Genomic DNA, 19,384 nt, shown 5'->3' on the forward strand with positions numbered 1-19,384 from the left:
CAACATGCCTACGGGTCTCACAAAGGGACAAATAATGCAAAAGTCAAAAGACGACGCAAGATTCTTCAGTTTTAAAATAGTAGTTGTTAGTTGAAAACAACCATTTACACATGTTTTCAAGATACATTCCATCGAGAACCTTTTGTGTCATTGAGATGTCACAGTATAAACAATTAACAGTACATTTACATTATATGTAGCCTATATTTATTCATTAACCTTTATCCAAAGCGCCCAAACACAATATCTTAAATGAGCCAACAGTTAGCCTATTAGCCTAAGTTTTAAACGGTGCGTGACCACTTCCACCTGTTTACTTAAGTTGGTTTTATATTCGGACTTCCGCGTTTAAGAACTTTCTCAATTACATGTGAAATAAAGCAAATTTTTGCAAATTCGAAGCAGCTACATGATATTGACAACAAAGATTGTCAACTACTAAATTTTTCACAATCCATCAAAATGGGCAAACTATGTTTTAATGGCATAGGCTACTTGCGAATGTCCACTGAATGTCCATTGTAGGTACCAGCAAATATCTCTCACATTATGTGTTCTAATGCTATTGAGTGTCCTTTAGCAACAATTAAAACGGCATTACAATGATGGTGTTTAAAAAGGTGTTTAGGAAATAATAAAGAATGAACATGTAGGCTACATGAACTGTAATTTGGTAAAAATCCAGACTGTAGAAAGTGGAAAATCATGTGTAATCTCCTGAATATAGTTAATCGCTTAATTTTACAACTTTTTATATTTATTTATTTATTTGAAATCAAAATGAACAAGAACTGTGTTGGTGTGTTGGTTTTAATAATGACAAATGATTTATTTCAAAAGGTTTTGAAAGCATGGGCTGACTGCTCCCAAGCAAGTTGGATCATCTTGTCTGGACCCAGAACATACTACAGCCCATGTCTTGCTGTTTTATTCACCTCTGTTTTTCTGTTTTTAAGTGCGATAAAGACACTGTGTAACGTTCTCCAGGTGTTAAATAAAAAGAATGGCTAAACTATATCTTTTATGTTTTCCTGGTGTATGGCATCTTCGTTTAACATTAAACTCTCACAATAACACAATTCATGTGCATTGATTGATGCTTACAGTCCTGCTGAAATATCACTGTCCGTGGTACTGAATCCATCAGATTATTGACAAGTACCGGTACTCAGAAAGCAGGACGGCTAACATGATGCTTATTTTGGGTGTGAAGGGTGTGGATTTCGGAATTAACTGCTGCTTCAATGTATATGTAATAAGTGATTATAATCAAGTTATTCGTCAATATTTTGCTTTCTAAATATCACATGAGTTGACTATAAGTCACAGGGGTCACTGAAGCCAATAGTTTAAGGGATAATTTCTCATTTAAAGCCTTACTTTACAGTTAGACTAATAAAGTGTAGCTTGAGAGAAAGAACATGTTATCTTGATGTTTTGAGAATACTCTAATTCTTATAGTTAGAGTCTGGCCAAATCCAACCTTGAAAAAGCTGTGTGTCAGTGTGTGTGTTAGTCTTTTTGATTGCAGGTTAAGGTACCACTGGCATTATTGGAGATTGACTGAGTTGTTGTTCAGGACAGGTTGGCGCCCAGCAACCCAAATCTGCGACCTGGAAGGTCACATCGTGCCTAACTTCAGGGTCCGAGTTTCAGCTGCATAATCAATGGAGATATGCTGAATTTTTTATTTTATTTTATGTGTTCTTAGCCAATCAGAAGTAGCTAACCTGTAAGCAATGACGTAATCAATGCCCTTGGAAATGGTATAACTGTTGTGATCTTTGTAACTGTAAGCGGGGCGGCCTACGAACTCCTGTGTGAGTCTTGAGTCTTGAAGCTGACTTCTGCTGATGAAACTGCAAACTATCTTAAGTAAATCTTTTCTTCAATTTATTATAATTCAGATTATATACAAAACTTATATACAAGATCAATACAAAAATGTAAATTTATCCGGGTCTTATAATTATAATAATAATTTGTTACATTTATATAGCGCTTTTCTAGGTACTCAAAGTGCTTTACATGGAAGGGGGGAATCTCCTCAACCACCACCAATGTGCAGCATCCACCTGGCGGGGTACGCCCCTACTCTTTTTCGAAGGACATCCTGGGATTTTTAATGACCACAGAGAGTCTAGACCTCGGTTTAACGTCTCATCCGAAGGACGGTGCTCTTTTTACAGTATAGTGTCCCCATCACTACACTGGGGTGTTAGGACCCACACAGACCACAGGGTGAGCACCCCCTGCTGGCCTCACTAACACCTCTTCCAGCAGCAACCTGGTTTTCTCAGGAGGTCTCCCATCCAGGTACTAAACTTGGGCTACAGGGTGATATGGTTGCTGGCTTCATTCATCATATCTGGTTCTGGGTCTTTGACTGTGCGCCCCTAACAGGTGAACACTTCAAAAACTAGCAAAACGTCTATGGGGTTCTTCAATAGCACACCTTCCATCAAAAAATATTACATTATCTAAATTTATTTGTTACTGTAAAAGCTGAAACCAGTAACTTCTTTACTTTTTGAATGTATTTATAGAGGAATGATTTGCTTTAAAAGAACTTTGAGACCATTATAAACAAAGTGCAGTTTCACCTTATACCTTCAATGTGTCTGTTATGGTTATTGAATCATTTTTTAAGTTACAAAGCACACCTACAAAGAAAGGGGTTTTTGAACCGCTCTTAGTCTGACCCGTCGCCTAGGACCTGTTTGCCTTGGGAGACCCTACCAGGGGCATATAGCCCCAGACAACATAGCTCCTAGGGTCATTCGGGTACTCAAACCCCTCCACCACGGTAAGGTGGCAGTTCAAGGAGGGGGAAAAACCCCTTCAAAAACCCCTTATGATGACAAAAAAAATGAGGACCGTGACGTCGCCCGGTATGGCGCAGCCGGGGCCCCACCCTGGAGCCAGGCCCGGGGTTGGGGCTCGTATGCGAGCGCCTGGTGGTCGGGCCTCCCCCCATGGGGTCCGGCCGGGCTCAGCCCGAAGGAGCGACGTGGGGCCACCCTCCCGTGGACCCACCACCTGCAGGAGGGACCGTAAGGGGCCGGTGCAAAGTGGATCGGGCGGCAGTCGAAGGCGGGGGCCTAGACAACCCGATCCCTGGACGCGGAATCTAGCTCTAGGGACATGGAATGTCACCTCTCTGGCGGGGAAGGAGCCTGAGGTTGTGCGTGAGGTTCAGAGATTCCGACTAGAGATAGTTGGGATCACCTCTACGCACGGCCTGGGCTCTGGAACCACACTCCTCGAGAGAGGATGGACTCTTCACCACTCTGGAGTTGCCCATGGTGAGAGGCGGCGGGCTGGTGTGGGTTTGCTTATAGCCCCCCAGCTCAGCCGCCATGTGTTGGAGTTCACCCCGGTGAACGAGAGGGTCGTTTCCCTGCGCCTTCGGGTCGGGGATAGGTCTCTCACTGTCGTTTGTGCTTACGGGCCGAATGGCAGTGCAGAGTACCCAGCCTTCTTGGAGTCTCTGGGAGGGGTGCTGGAAAGTGCTCCGACTGGGGACTCCATCGTTCTACTGGGCGACTTCAACGCCCACGTGGGCAGCGACAGTGACACCTGGAGAGGCGTGATTGGGAGGAACGGCCCCCCTGATCTGAACCCGAGTGGTGTTCTGTTATTGGACTTCTGTGCTAGTTACAGCTTGTCCATAACGAACACCATGTTCAAGCATAAGGGTGTCCATCAGTGCACATGGCACCAGGACACCCTAGGCCGGAGGTCGATGATCGACTTTGTAGTCGTTTCATCCGACCTCCGGCCGTATGTCTTGGACACTCGGGTGAAGAGAGGGGCGGAGCTGTCAACTGATCACCACCTGGTGGTGAGTTGGATCCGATGGCGGGGGAGGAAGCTGGACAGACTCGGCAGACCCAAACGTACTGTGAGGGTCTGTTGGGAACGCTTGGCCGAATCCCCTGTCAGAGAGATCTTCAATTCCCACCTCCGGCAGAGCTTTGAACAGATCCCGAGGGAGTCTGGAGATATTGAGTCCGAGTGGACCATGTTCTCCACCTCCATTGTCAACGCAGCCACTCGGAGCTGTGGCCGTAAGGTCTCCGGTGCCTGTCGAGGCGGCAATCCCCGAACCCGGTGGTGGACACCGGAAGTAAGGGATGCCGTCAAGCTGAAGAAGGAGTCCTACCGGGCCTGGCTGGCTTGTGGGACTCCTGAGGCAGCTGATGGGTACCGACGGGCCAAGCGGACTGCAGCCCGGGTGGTTGTGGAGGCAAAAACTCGGGCCTGGGAGGAGTTCGGTGAGGCCATGGAGAAGGACTATCGGTCGGCCTCGAAGAGATTCTGGCAAACTGTCCGGCACCTCAGGAGGGGGAAGCAGTGCCCTACCAATGCTGTTTACAGTGGAGGTGGGCAGCTGTTGACCTCGACTGGGGATATCACCGGACGGTGGAAGGAATACTTCGAGGATCTCCTCAATCCCGCCATCAATCCCGCCGTCACGTCTTCCATTGAGGAAGCAGAGGCTGAGGGCTCGGAGGCGGACTCGTCCATCACCCGGGCTGAAGTCACCGAGGTAGTCAAGAAACTCCTCGGTTGCAAGGCACCGGGGGTGGATGAGATCCGCCCTGAGTACCTCAAGTCTCTGGATGTTGTGGGGCTGTCTTGGCTGACACGCCTCTGCAACATCGCGTGGCGGTCGGGGACAGTACCTTTGGACTGGCAGACCGGGGTGGTGGTCCCTCTTTTCAAGAAGGGGGATCGGAGGGTGTGCTCCAACTATAGGGGGATCACACTTCTCAGCCTCCCTGGGAAAGTCTATGCCAGGGTACTGGAGAGGAGAATCCGGCCGATGGTAGAACCTCGGATTCAGGAGGAACAGTGTGGTTTTCGTCCCGGTCGTGGAACACTGGATCAGCTCTATACCCTCTACAGGGTGCTGGAGGGTTCAGGGGAGTTTGCCCAACCAATCCACATGTGCTTTGTGGATTTGGAGAAGGCATTCGACTGTGTCCCTTGCGGCAGCCTGTGGAGGGTGCTCCGGGAGTACGGATTGCCAGCAGTAAGTCAGACTTGTTCCCGGTGCGTGTTGGACTCCGGCAGGGCTGCCCTTTGTCACCGGTTCTGTTCATAATTTTTATGGACAGAATTTCTAGGCGCAGCCAGGGGCCGGAGGGGGTCAGGTTTGGGGACCACACGATTTCATCTCTGCTCTTTGCGGATGATGTGGTCGTGTTGGCCTCATCAAACCAGGACCTCCAGCATGCGCTGGGACGGTTTGCAGCCGAGTGTGAAGCGGCCGGGATGAGAATCAGCACCTCCAAATCCGAGGCCATGGTCCTCAGTCGGAAAAGGGTGGCTTGCCCGCTTCAGGTTGGTGGAGAGTTCCTGCCTCAAGTGGAGGAGTTCAAGTATCTCGGGGTCTTGTTCACGAGTGAGGGAAGGATGGAACGGGAGATTGACAGACGGATCGGTGCAGCTTCTGCAGTAATGCGGTCGCTGTACCGGTCTGTCGTGGTGAAGAAGGAGCTGAGCCGCAAGGCGAAGCTCTCGATTTACCGGTCAATCTACGTTCCTACTCTCACCTATGGTCATGAGCTTTGGGTCATGACCGAAAGGACAAGATCCCGGATACAAGCGGCCGAAATGAGCTTTCTCCGCAGGGTGGCTGGGCGCTCCCTTAGAGATAGGGTGAGAAGCTCGGTCACTCGGGAGGAGCTCAGAGTAGAGCCGCTGCTCCTCCACATCGAGAGGGGTCAGTTGAGGTGGCTCGGGCATCTTTTCCGGATGCCTCCTGGACGCCTTCCTGGGAAGGCGTTCCGGGCATGTCCCACCGGGAGGAGACCCCGGGGAAGACCTAGGACACGATGGAGAGACTATGTCTCCCGGCTGGCCTGGGAACGCCTCGGTGTCCCCCCGGAAGAGCTGGAGGAAGTGTCGAGGGAGAGGGAAGTCTGGGCATCCATGCTTAGACTGCTGCCCCCGCGACCCGGCCCCGGATAAGCGGTAGAAAATGGATGGATGGATGGATGGACCTACAAAGAAATACACTACCACAAATTGCAACCTCATAAAAACAAAGAAATTGACTTACCACATGTGAGATTTTGCCAATACCTGCCTCACCGTACATACAATACACAAATATTTTAGAATTAAATTACATTAATTCACCAAAGGGATTTTTTTTTTATTATCCATGTAGCATGTTCCTATTGACCACACTGCTTATTACAGGTGAAATTTTGACAATAACTCCCTTACTGTAAGTACAATTATCAAATATGTTTATGAAAAAATTACTGTAATTCACCATAAGTCTTTTTTCGTGTTCCAAAGGGCGTACTGCTTTCCTAGCGACCAGACTGACTTACTACATGTGAAATTTTGACAATAACTTCCTTACTGTATATACAATTATCAATTAAGTTTATGACAAAATTACTGTAATTCACTGTATTTTTTCATGTTCCAAAGGACGTAGTGCTTTCCTAGCGACCAGACTGACTTACTACAGGTGAAATTTTGACAATACCTCCCTTACTGTACGTACAATAATCAAATATGTTTATGAAACAAATAACTGTAATTCCCCTAAAGTATTTTTGCATGTTCCAAAGGTTGGAGAATGTTCCTAGTGACCTGACTGACTTACTACAGGTGAGATTTTGACAATATCTCCCTTACTGTACGTACAATTATCAAATATGTTTATGAAAAAATGACTGTAATTCACCATAAGTCTTTTTTCATGTTCCAAAGGGTGTAGTGCTTTCCTAGCGACCAGACTGACTTACTACAGGTGAAATTTTGACAATAGCTCCCTTACTGTACATACAATTATCAAATAAGTTTATGACAAAATTACTGTAATTCACTGTAAGTATTTTTTCATGTTCCAAAGGACGTAGTGCTTTCCTAGTGACCAGACTGACTTACTACAGGTGACATTTTGACAATAACTACCTTTCTGTATGTAAAATTATCAAATATGTTTATGAAACAATTACTGTAATTCACTGTAAGTATTTTTTTCTTGTTCCAAAGGGCGTAGTGCTTTCCTAGTGACCAGACTGACTTACTACAGGTGAGATTTTGACAATACCTCCCTTACTGTACGTACAATAATCAAATATGTTTATGAAACAAATAACTGTAATTCCTGTAAGTACTTATATTGTAAGTATTTTTTTCTTGTTCCAAAGGACGTAGTGCTTTCCTAGCGACCAGACTGACTTACTACAGGTGAAATTTTGACAATACCTCCCTTAATGTACGTACAATAATCAAATATGTTTATGAAACAAATAACTGTAATTCACTGTAAGTATTTTTACATGTTCCAAAGGTTGGAGAATGTTCCTAGTGACCTGACTGACTTACTACAGGTGAGATTTTGACAATATCTCCCTTGCTGTACGTAATCAAATATGTTTATGAAACAATTACTGTAATTCACCTTTTTTCTTTTTTTTTTCATATTCCAAAGGTTGTAGTACTTCCTAGTGATCAGACTGACTTACTACAGGTTAAATATTGCCAATACCTGCTTTACTGTAAGTACAGTACATTCATATTTTATGAAAAAATTACTGTAATTCACCTTAAGTGTTTCTTCATGTTCCTAAGGTTACATTATGTTCCTAGTGATCACTCTACTCAATTTATTTGGATAAATCTATTAGGTAAAAGTTGGTATTAGAACTGCTGTTCCTATTACAACACATTCCGTTCATTGATTAAAAACTGTAAAGATTTTAGCTTAATCATATTCTCAACGTTATAAATAAGCAACAACCTTATTGTAATGATTCAATTCTGGAATCCACTGCTGCTTCAATGTATATCTAATGAGTGATTATAATCAAGGTATTAATCAATATTTTCCTTCTAAATATCAGATGAGTTGAATGACTTATCTAGGCTAATGAGATTTTACTTTGTTATAGAAATTACCAGTGTGATTATCGGAAATGTTATTTCATGTATTCTCTAATGTCTGTATTAAATATCTGAGAGGTACACTGTAAAACCCAACAAGTTAAGCTAACTCATTTCATTTGAGGACACTGATTACCTCAATTCAATTAAGTTTATAAAAAACAATAGATATGAGTACTCTGAACTAATCGGGTCCACTAAAACAAGGATATTTCTTAATTCACAATTAAACTTTACACTGCATTAAAATATCTTATATAGCTGAAACTTCACTATATTGAGTAAAAACAGTGAAATTACAAACTTTAAATTAACCTTTAAGCGCTTTTAGTTACTCCTAGCTCACAATATCACTCACAAAGTCAAATCCTATAAGTTAAGCTAACTCATTACATTTGAGGACACAGATTACCTTAATTAATTTAATTTTAAAAACTAAAAGAAGATACACATTGCAGTCAAGAAGTTAAGCGATTAATTAAGTGACTAATTAAGTGATGATTGAGCATTAGTGATGAACACCTGCTGTTAACAAGCAAAATCACTGAAGGAAAGAAAAACGCAAGAACTATCTTCAGACTCAGCCTTATGAAATCAACTGAAGATAAAAAGATAGTAAAGGGGTGGTATAATGCCCTTTTCACAAGATGCAAAATAAGTATCTGATGTCCCCAGAGTGTGTATGGTAAGTTTTAACTCAACTACTCTACAGATATTTTTCTATAGCATGTTAAAATTGCATTGTTTGTGTGTCTGTCTCTTTAAATGCAAATGAGCTGCTGTTCCCAGCACAGAGGGCGGAGCTTCAACAGCTTGTGTCCTTTTACCTCACACAGACATGCACTGAAAATTTCAAAAACGTTTAGCCTTTTATGTTCAGACCGGAGTCAGATAAAGATGGAGAGACTCAAGAAGAAGTGACAACATGTAGACAACATTTATGAATGGTTAGTTGAATTTATGTAGCTTATGTGTAGTTATCTTCTAGTCATTGATTAGCATATTCGGGGCGGGGTTTATGTAAATTTCAGGGTTAGTGACCTCACTAACCCGGGAGGAATGTCATGTGGTCCCTACCAGTCATTTGTTGTAGCCTTTAAAAAGCAATTTCTGTAAAATATCTCCCTTTGCTTTGAACTTTGAATGTCGTGACTTTGCAGATGTTGTGTATGCTCAAACAGCAATATTATACACTAACTAAAGTTAGAAAAGTGAAATCATAATCAACCACCCCTTTAATTTTCTCAAGATCTCAGCAGAGGAGGATTAAATAACTCCACAAATAGCATTACCAACTTCACTTATTACTAACAAGTGTGACTTTTTTTTCTGTCATATGTCTACAGAAGTTCTTAAGAGAATTAACAGAGGTTTTGAAGTTGATGATTTATTGAGTTTCGTTTAAGGCCACCATATTAGAGATTAGCGGTTTCTTTAGTTGGGCTCTTGACTGTGTAACACATTTGTTAAGGCACAAAAGCCAAAAGAAAGTATGATCAGGTGACGATGGTTGTGCTTTGATGATGAAAATCATTATTTAGTGACTTGATCTATTGTTGTGACAAGTCAGACTTTAAAAACATCTATGGTATCAGTGTTGTGACCATCAGATAAAATAAAGGATTTTTCAAATAGTGTGTGCAGAAAAAGTTCCCTTACGAGAACGTTCTCTCGTACTGCGTTGCAAACGCTATGGGAAAACTCCTTTTCTCGAGAATATTGAAGCCTTTATTTTAAAACGCATTTGCTACAGCACAGGCGAGAGCATCAGACCCACGTGAGTGAGCTGATAGGCTGTGCTGTGGGCAACTGCACGAACCAATGGCGGATACTACACGTGACCATAACATATAAATACAGATAGAATCCGCCATTTGACAGATTTAATCTCCTTCAGCTCGACTCACCTCGTCGCTGATTTTCTCCGGTCGTAAGAAGCCCTCGTCGTGGAAAAGCCGTCCAGCGGAACAGCTTCGCATCCCGGCATCTCGCCAGCTGAGCGTTTCCCTGTGGCATCCGACGAAAAATTATATCCTTTTCATTGCATATTTATCTAAAAGAGCAAACCGCTGTTTTCACAGCGCGGCATAATGCCTCTCTCCATCTGTGAGAGCTGCGGGGTCTCCCTGCATGCATCCGACGGACACACCCTGTGTGCGGCCTGCCTCGGCCCTGAGCACGCCGAGGCAGCGCTCATGAAAGGCGGCTGCCAATTCTGCGACGGGATGCCTGTCTCCGTTCTCCGTTCAAGGCTGTCTTCAACGGTGACCGATTCCGCCCACCTTCCGTCTTCGGCGCCCCACGAGCCCCGTAGGAAGAAGCGGCGCGATCAGAGGCGTCCTGAGCGCGGTGAGTTTAGCGAGTGCACGCCGGGCCTTTCTCCTCGTGCCTCGCCCACGCCTTCTTCGCCTGTCCTGTTCTCTCGGAGCGAGCAGCGCCCCTCGTCTGAAGCGGCTGGACTCGTCTCTTTCGGCGCATCTCCGGATGACGTCGATGACGCACTTTCTATGGCGGCATCTGAGAGCGAGGATTGGTCGGGCTCCGCGGACCCCGCCCCCCCCTCTCAGCTAGAGTTTTCTGATACTCGAGCGAGCATTGACGCCGAACTTCTCCGTGTCATGTCTCGCGCTGTTGACGAGTTGGGACTCGATTGGCTTTCTCCAGCTGAGCCCGCCAGAAGCCGCCTCGATGAATGGTACCTGCCGGGGCGCCAGCAGGCCCCTCGTCAGCGCGCCGCTCCATTTATGCCTGAGGTTCACGAAGAGCTCACAAAATGCTGGCGCGCGCCCTTTTCAGCGCGAACGCGCTCATCTGCCTCTTCTACGCTCTCCACTGTTGACAACGCTGAAGAGAAAGGATATGTGTCTCTCCCCCCACTGGAGGAAGCGGTCGCTGCACACTTATGCCCCCCCACTGCAGGTAGTTGGAGGTCTAAGACGGTGCACCCTTCTAAGCCGTGCAGAACTACTTCGGCCATTGCCAGCCGCGCATACGCTGCCGCCGGTCAAGCCGCCTCTGCACTTCACACCATGGCGACGCTTCAAGCCTTCCAGGCCAAACTTCTCCGTTACATGGATGAGTCAGGCCCGGACCCAGACACATTTAAAGACCTCAGGAGTGCCACGGATCTGGCACTGAGGGCCACGAAGACCACCGCTCAAGCCCTGGGCCGCAATATGGCCAGCCTAGTGGTAATGGAGCGCCACCTCTGGCTAAACTTAACCGAGATCAGGGACGCGGATAAATCTGCCTTCCTCGACTCGCCCGTCACAGCCTCAGGTCTCTTCGGCCCATCTGTCAGCGGCTTCGCCGATCGCTTCACTGAAGCTCAGAAGTCTTCCAGCGCCATGAGACACTTTCTACCAAAGCGCTCCAGCTCAGTCCAACGGCGCCCCAAGAGCACGCCGCGACCTGAGAAAGTGGTGTCCCAGGTCCTCCAGCCCCGCCCAGCGGCTGAGACCAGTAAGCACATGAAGCCAGCGAAACGGTTCCCGTTCCCTAAGCGCCAGGGCCCGCGGCCGAAGCTGACGCTCGATCACGAGCCCAAGAAGCCGTCCTAACCGGCACAAAGAGGGGTCACTGTCCCGCTGCAGCCGGACCAGCCCCAAAAATCGCTCGACTACTGCTCACGGCTCCCTCTTCAGTTCAGGCGGCTGCAGCAGTTCTAAATGCAGTTCATGGGCCCGTCACATGTCACGCACCCCTGCAAACAAACGCTGTTTTAACAGCGACCCACACAAAGCACAAATCGAGCTTAATTTCTCACATGCATACATGTCAGTCCGAGCCCCCCACTCTGGGTGTTCCAGATATGATAATGCCTCTAGCTCTGCGGGCTCTAGCTTGGCAAGCTATCCCCGGAGTTTCAGTATGGGTGATGAACATCATAAAGCATGGTTACTCGCTTCAGTTCGCCCGCAGACCACCGCGTTTTCGCGCGGTTATACAAACCACGGTAAGGGGCACATTGAGTCATGTCCTCCGCACCGAAGTGTTAAGTCTGCTGGCGAAAGGGGCCATCGAGAAGATCCCCCCTTCTCTGAGCGAGTCAGGTTTTTACAGCCGATACTTTCTTGTTCCAAAGAAAGACGGCGGCCTGAGACCCATTTTAGATCTCAGACATCTGAACAAGGCTCTCATGTCACGGCCATTCAGAATGCTCACGACCAGACATATCCTGACGCAGATTCGCCCAGGCGACTGGTTTTTCTCAGTAGATCTGAAAGACGCTTACTTTCACATTCAAGTGAACCCCCACCACAGGCCATTCTTGAGATTCGCCTTCGAGGGGCAGACATACCAGTACACAGTTCTTCCATTTGGACTGGCACTAGCGCCTCGTACATTCACGAAGTGCATGGATGCAGCTCTCTCCCCCCTGAGACAGCGGGGAATGCGCATCCTAAACTACCTCGACGACTGGCTCATACTGACCCAGTCAGAGGCGGAGTCACATACTCACAAAGCCTGGCTCCTCAGCCATCTAGAATGTCTAGGGCTCAGGGTCAATGTTGCAAAGAGTGTTCTGTTGCCCAGCCAACGTATCACGTTCCTGGGAACAGTTCTCGACTCCGTACTTATGAGAGCATGGCCCACACCGGCCCGTGCTCTAACGATTCAGCAGCTCACGGCATCGTTCATAGAGGGCTCTCTTGTACCCCTCAGAACGTTTCAGAGGATCCTTGGCCTGATGGCCTCTGCATCATCAGTACTCCAACTAGGCCTACTGCGTATGCGTCCTCTTCAGCTGTGGCTGGCTCCTCTGGTGCCACCCCACGCCTGGCATTCAGGCCACTTGATTATCAAGGTGGACCAGCGCTGTGTTCAAGCCCTGGCCCCTTGGAAAAACGCCAGCTGGTACCAGCAGGGCGTAAGCATGGGTGTAGTTTCAGAGAGGAGGATGATTTCAACAGACGCCTCCAACTCCGGTTGGGGAGCTCTGTACGAGGGCAGGCCTGCCTCCGGCCTCTGGTCGAGCTCGTAGAAACGCCTACACATAAACTGCCTCGAAATGAGAGCAGTTTTTCTAGCCCTAAAAACATTCCTCCCATACCTGGCGGGACACCACGTGTTGGTACGGACGGACAACATGTCGGTGGTCTCTTACATAAATCGCCAGGGCGGCCTCAGGTCCCGCAACCTGTTTGCCATAGCCTCACAGCTCTTGCTATGGGCTCACACCAATCTGCGCTCGCTCAGGGCAGCTCACGTGTCAGGCACGTTGAATACAGGAGCAGACATGCTCTCTCGGGGCAGAGTTCCCCCAGAGGAATGGTCTCTCCACCCTCAGACAGTTCTCCTACTCTGGGAGGTCTTCGGGAAGGCAGAAGTAGATCTTTTCGCCTCAGAAGACAACTGTCAATGCCCAATCTTTTTCTCAAAGAGCAGGGATGCGTTGGCCCACGACTGGCCCAACCTTCCTCTCTATGCGTTCCCCCCGGTCTCGATGCTCCCTCAGGTCATCGAACGGATCAGGAACACGAAAAGCGCAGTGCTATTAGTAGCTCCTCTCTGGCGGACCCAGGTTTGGTTCCCAGAGTTGATGCAGCTGTCTGTAGCAGACCCGTGGCCAATCCCAGTGAGGCGCGACCTCCTGACTCAGGCCAACAGGACAATCTGGCATCCCCGTCCCGACTTATGGGCCCTACATGTATGGCCACTCAACGGGTACCCCAGAACCTCCCAGAGGGCGTCCTGAATACTATAAAGGAAGCTAGAGCTCCGTCTACCAGACGCCTCTATCTCAGTAAATGGTCAGTGTTTTCCAGCTGGTGTTTAGCTCGAGACCTCGACCCATACACTTGTGAAGTACCAAGAGTACTGTCTTTTCTACAGGAGATGTTGGACGCGGGTCGCTCCCCCTCCACTCTCAAAGTGTACGTGGCAGCCATTGCTGCTTTTCACGTATTGGAAGCCGGGGCCTCCTTAGGAAAAAGCGACCTTATAGTTCGCTTCCTCAGGGGCGCCAGGAGGCTTAACCCGCCTCGGCCACCGTCTGTTCCGGCCTGGGACCTCTCCTTGGTCCTGCGGGCTCTTAAGGGACCTCCCTTTGAACCACTTCAGTCAGCTGATCCTAAGTCTCTCTCTCTGAAAACCGCCCTGCTTCTAGCACTGGCGTCAGTAAAGAGAATAGGGGATTTACAGGCGCTGTCTACCAGCGCTTCCTGTCTGGAGTTTGGTCCTAATGACTCCAAGGTCATTCTTAGGCCAAGACATGGATATGTTCCTAAGGTGCTCTCAACTCCGTTCAGAGCCCAGGTTATTTCTCTGTCAGCTCTCCCCTCCTCCGAGGAGGATAGCGATTCTCTCATGCTTTGCCCAGTCAGAGCTTTGAGAATTTATCTGGAGCGTTCGGCCTCTTTCAGACAGTCTGAACAGCTCTTTGTGTGTTTCGGGGGCCGATCCAAGGGCCTCCCGGTCACTAAAACCACACTGTCCAGATGGATAGTTGACGCCATTGCCCTGGCTTACACCTCACTGGGCCTCTCTTGTCCCATAGGTGTTAGAGCTCATTCCACGAGAGGTGTTGCCTCTTCGTGGGCTTGGTCAAGTGGTATTCCCATTGAAGACATTTGTGCGGCGGCCGGCTGGTCCGCTCCGTCCACATTTGTGAGATTCTATAAGCTGGATGTCCCTGCTCTGCAGACATGCGTTCTTTCTGTCTAGACTCTGGCTCTGTGGATCCAGACTAGTTTTGAACCATGGTCACTTGGGTATTCCCATCTATAGCATATGTGCGGCGGCCGGATATCCGCTCCGTCCACATTGTTGAATTATAGCTTTAATGCCCTTGCTTGTAGCTACAGTTCTTCTGTCTAGACACTGGCTCTGTGACCCAGTCTAGTTGATATTGAACACACGGTTTTCACTTTGTGGGCTAAGTGACTGGCTCTGGCCAGATCCGATGAATTATAACTTTAATGTCCCTGCTTTGCAGTTACAGTCTTTTCAGTCTAGACTCTGGCTCTGCTGACCCAGACTAGTTTGATATTAAACACACGGCTATCACCTTGTGGGTTAAATGACTGGCTCTGGCCAGTCTTTATTACGGATAATTGATGGGCCCGATGTTCGGTCTCTTTTTATCCTGGCTATTCTGTACTTCCCGGAACTCTGGTGAGTCAGAGAGGCCAAAAGATTAATAGCACGCCGTTTTAAATGGAAACGTTCCCATAGCGTTTGCAACGCAGTACGAGAGAACGTTCTCGTAAGGGAACGTACTGGTTACTTTCGTAACCTCGGTTCCCTTAGAGATAAGGGAACGAGTACTGCGTTGCCTTGCCGTGCTATTTTTCTTATGGCAGGTTTGTCGCTTCAGTCGATTATACCTGTCAAATGGCGGATTCTATCTGTATTTATATGTTATGGTCACGTGTAGTTTCGCGCGCTTGACAGTGACAGAGCGCCAAGCGCCCTGATTGGCTCGCGCGCTTCTGTCTATCCGCCATTGGTTCGTGCAGTTGCCCACAGCACAGCCTATCAGCTCACTCACGTGGGTCTGATGCTCTCGCCTGTGCTGTAGCAAATGCGTTTTAAAATAAAGGCTTCAATATTCTCGAGAAAAGGAGTTTTCCCATAGCGTTTGCAACGCAGTACTCGTTCCCTTATCTCTAAGGGAACCGAGGTTACGAAAGTAACCAGTACGTTTTCATCTATGGCATTAGTAAGACTAACATAGACATCAATAATCAGCATATAAATCTCAACAATGGTGACCATTAAAAGGTGATTAATGCCGCAGTGCATGCTGGGAGCCATGGATAAGTTTTGTATTATGATAGTACCCAGCATGCACTGCAGCATGAATCGTTTTTTAATGGTCACCACTGTTGAGATTCATATGCTGATTTTTGATGTCTATGTTAGTTTTAGTAATGCCATAGATGAAAACATTTTGTTCACACACTGTTTGTAAAAGCCTTTTATCTGATGTCACAACACTGCTGGTACTTATGCTGTAGAATTTTGAATACATTTTGAATAAAAACTAATAGTATGTTGCCCGTTTAATCGGTTTAAGACGAATGAGATCAGTGAATCAGGTCACTACATGATGACTGTCATTATCAATACTTATTCATCAACATCTGATCATATTTTTTCTTGATTTTTGTGCCATAACAAATATGCTTTGTAAACATACGGGTTACAGCAGCCAGAAAAAAACCCTATGTGCAAAAGTCAAGGATCAGAAACCCAACTAAAGCAAACACTGGACTCCATCATGGTGACCTTAAAAAAACTCTGTGGCTGAGAAAAAGGCTGTGGCTGGAAGTCAATTGTAGTTCGTGTTTCTCTTTTTTTTCAGTGATTCTGCTTGTTAACAGCAGGTGTTCATCAATAATGCTCGGTCATCACTTAATTATCCAATTATTATTCAATTATCATGCTCTAAATGTTCTATAACTCATTCAGTTTCAGTTCTGTTTCAGTCATTGTGTCCACATAACTTTCGGTAATATTTGAGTGCAGTGAACTAAATTTTATTTAGTACATATAACTGTTAGGTTTTACAGTGTGACTGAAGGGTCTGGCCCAGGAATGCAGTAACAGTGTTTGCTCATTTCCAGAAATGAAGTATGGACTTCTTTAACAGGTGTCACTACATCCATCTGCTTATCTAGGGTACCCTGATAGCAATGGTCTCAGGGGTCATTGAAGTCTATAGTTGAGAGACCATTTCTTAGTTAAAGTCTTTACTTTACAGTTAGATTTAAAGTGTCCACTCCTTGAGAGAAAGAACATGTTATCTTGATGTTTATGTTTACGTGTTACTGTCCTTTTCTCGAGGCAAAGTATTTTTTTGATTAAATGCAATACATTTGAGTATTCTCTCGTTATTTCATCTGACTCCATAAATGAAAAGGTTTTAAAGATATCTGTAGATATATAGTCTTAATTAATCATATCTAATCCTTGGTTCTTTAATTGTAAGTCCCAAAATACAGATATACAGTGGTAAACTATTGCAACAATGATAATAAAGCAGAAGTTTTTGCAGATATTCTTTAATGACACAAAGTTTAGCCAAGTGGCGTTTGGTTCCACTGTTTAACTAGACAGTGAGCACAGCCATCGGGTATCTTTTCCAGGTAGCTTGTCTGGTGATAGTCCAAGGCAGCATGCATGGTACCATCTTTGGCACTGTTTACATTGGTAAACATGACAAGGATTAATTATGTAACAAACCACTAACAGTTATGTGTGTTAACCAATTACATTATGCAATGAATAAATATTAAAAAATTGGAATATGTTCAATTGCTTAAATATTTTTGTTTACCCAAAGTAGTCCTGACTGAAAACAAAAAAAATATTTTCATTCCAACTCACACATTTGTTTTACTTGCATTTTTATTTTATCGTCACTTTACTAAAAGAAAGTATAGTAAAGTAAAAAGTACTTGACAAAACAATCAGTTAAAGGGTTTATGATAATATAACAACAACTTAAACCAAGAGAGGATCAACAACAGCAAAATTATGAAGAGGTGATTTTGAAATATTACTGTAACCCCAAGGAATTAATTAATAATTAATAATAAATAATTAATTACATTTATATAGCGCTTTTCTCAGCACTCAAAGCGCTTTACATAGAAGGGGAAATCTCCTCAACCACCACCAATGTGCAGCATCCACTTGGATGATGCGACGGCAGCCATATTGCGCCAGAACGACAAGAAAAAAACTTGTTAAAAGTGCACTGTTGCTGTAGTACATGAAGTGTGCTAGTTGGCAATAAATTAACAGATTCGAACTTCACGCATCAATAACTTGTGAGCTGGATATTGTTACTATACACAAATAACATTTTTTTTAATAAGCTCCTCAAAACGAGCAAAACTTTCCTTCGCAGTGGACAAAATACATTGATCTCAGATATGAGAGACAGATCCAAAGGGACAAGTCAGTAACAGAAACACACACTATAGTGTCACTAAATTCAGATCACACATCACTGCTGTCCTGATGGTTAGGCTATACTGCGACACTTATTTGGGGGAAATTTTGCATTATTTTTATGATTTGTTATTATAAAAAAATATTCAAAAACTTCACTGTAATTATCTGTATTGTTGCCAAATTCAGATCACACCTCACTGCTGTCTGTCTTGTTATATAGGCTACCAACACTTTGTTTGGATAAATGCAATGCAGTTGTATCAAAACAAAGTGTTGTTATATAACCAGCAAGACAGCAGTGATGTGTCATCTGAATTTGGCAACAATACAGAGAATTACAGTGAAGTTTTTGAATATTTTGTAGTAACACTTTGCAGACGGTCCCTTCTCAGCAGCCTGCACAGACTTAGGGTTGCCACCCGTCCCGGTTTTCCAGGGATTGTTCTCTTTTTTTGAGCGACAGTCCCGGAAAATTTATATTCTTTCCCGGGACACGAATTGTCCCGTTTTTTTGTTAAAATGTACTTCTAAAGTAGAATTTCCTGGTTTCAAACCGTTTCCTTCTACTGTCACTGTTACTGCAGAGCTGCCACGCGCAATTAACCCTCTCACGCACAGAAAAATCGCGAAGCAAAGAGGACACGGAGACCGACAGGCTGGACAGAGCAGGTTTTTTATGATATAAAAAAAATCTCAGCTCTCAGATTCTGTCAATTTTATTACGAAATTCAAACAATAAACACCATTTTGGCGTTTGTAAATGTGACGTGAATGATCCCTATAGCGGCACGTAAACTGATCACCTAATAGTATACCCTGCTGAAAAATCCAGCTAAAACCAGCCTAAGCTGGTTGGCTGGTTTTAGCTGGTTTAAGATGGAAGTAGCTGGTTTTAGCTGGTCTCCCAGCCTTAGCTGGTTTTAGCTGGTCTCCCAGCCTGGCCTAGCTGGTCAAGCTGGTCTCCCAGCCTGGCTTTGCTTATTTTAGCTGGTCTCCCAGCCTGACCTAGCTGGTCAAGCTGGTCTCCCAGCCTGGCTTAGCTGGTTTTAGCTGGTCTCCCAGCCTGGCCTAGCTGGTCAAGCTGGTCTCCCATCCTGGCTTAGCTGGTTTTAGCTGGTCTCCCAGTCTGACCTAGCTGGTCAAGCTGGTCTCCCAGCCTGGCTTATCTTATTTTAGCTGGTCTCCCAGCCTGGCCTAGCTGGTCAAGCTGGTCTCCCATCCTGGCTTAGCTGGTTTTAGCTGGTCTCCCAGCCTGGTCTAGCTGGTCAAGCTGGTCTCCCAGCCTGGCTTAGCTTATTTTAGCTGGTCTCCCAGCCTGGCCTAGCTGGTCAAGCTGGTCTCCCAGCCTGGCTTTGCTGGTTTTAGCTGGTCTCCCAGCCTGGCCTAGCTGGTCAAGCTGGTCTCCCAGCCTGGCTTTGCTGGTTTTAGCTGGTCTCCCAGCCTGGCGTAGTTGATCAAGCTGGTTTCCCAGCCTGGACAATTTGGTGGTCAGCTGGTTTTAGCTGGTCTCCCAGCCTAGCCAAGCTGATGAACATCTCACCTTATGGTGAGATATTTTTTT

This window comes from Scardinius erythrophthalmus (assembly GCF_964197995.2).
Source record: "Scardinius erythrophthalmus genome assembly, chromosome: 12".
Taxonomy (NCBI): Eukaryota; Metazoa; Chordata; class Actinopteri; order Cypriniformes; family Leuciscidae; genus Scardinius; species Scardinius erythrophthalmus.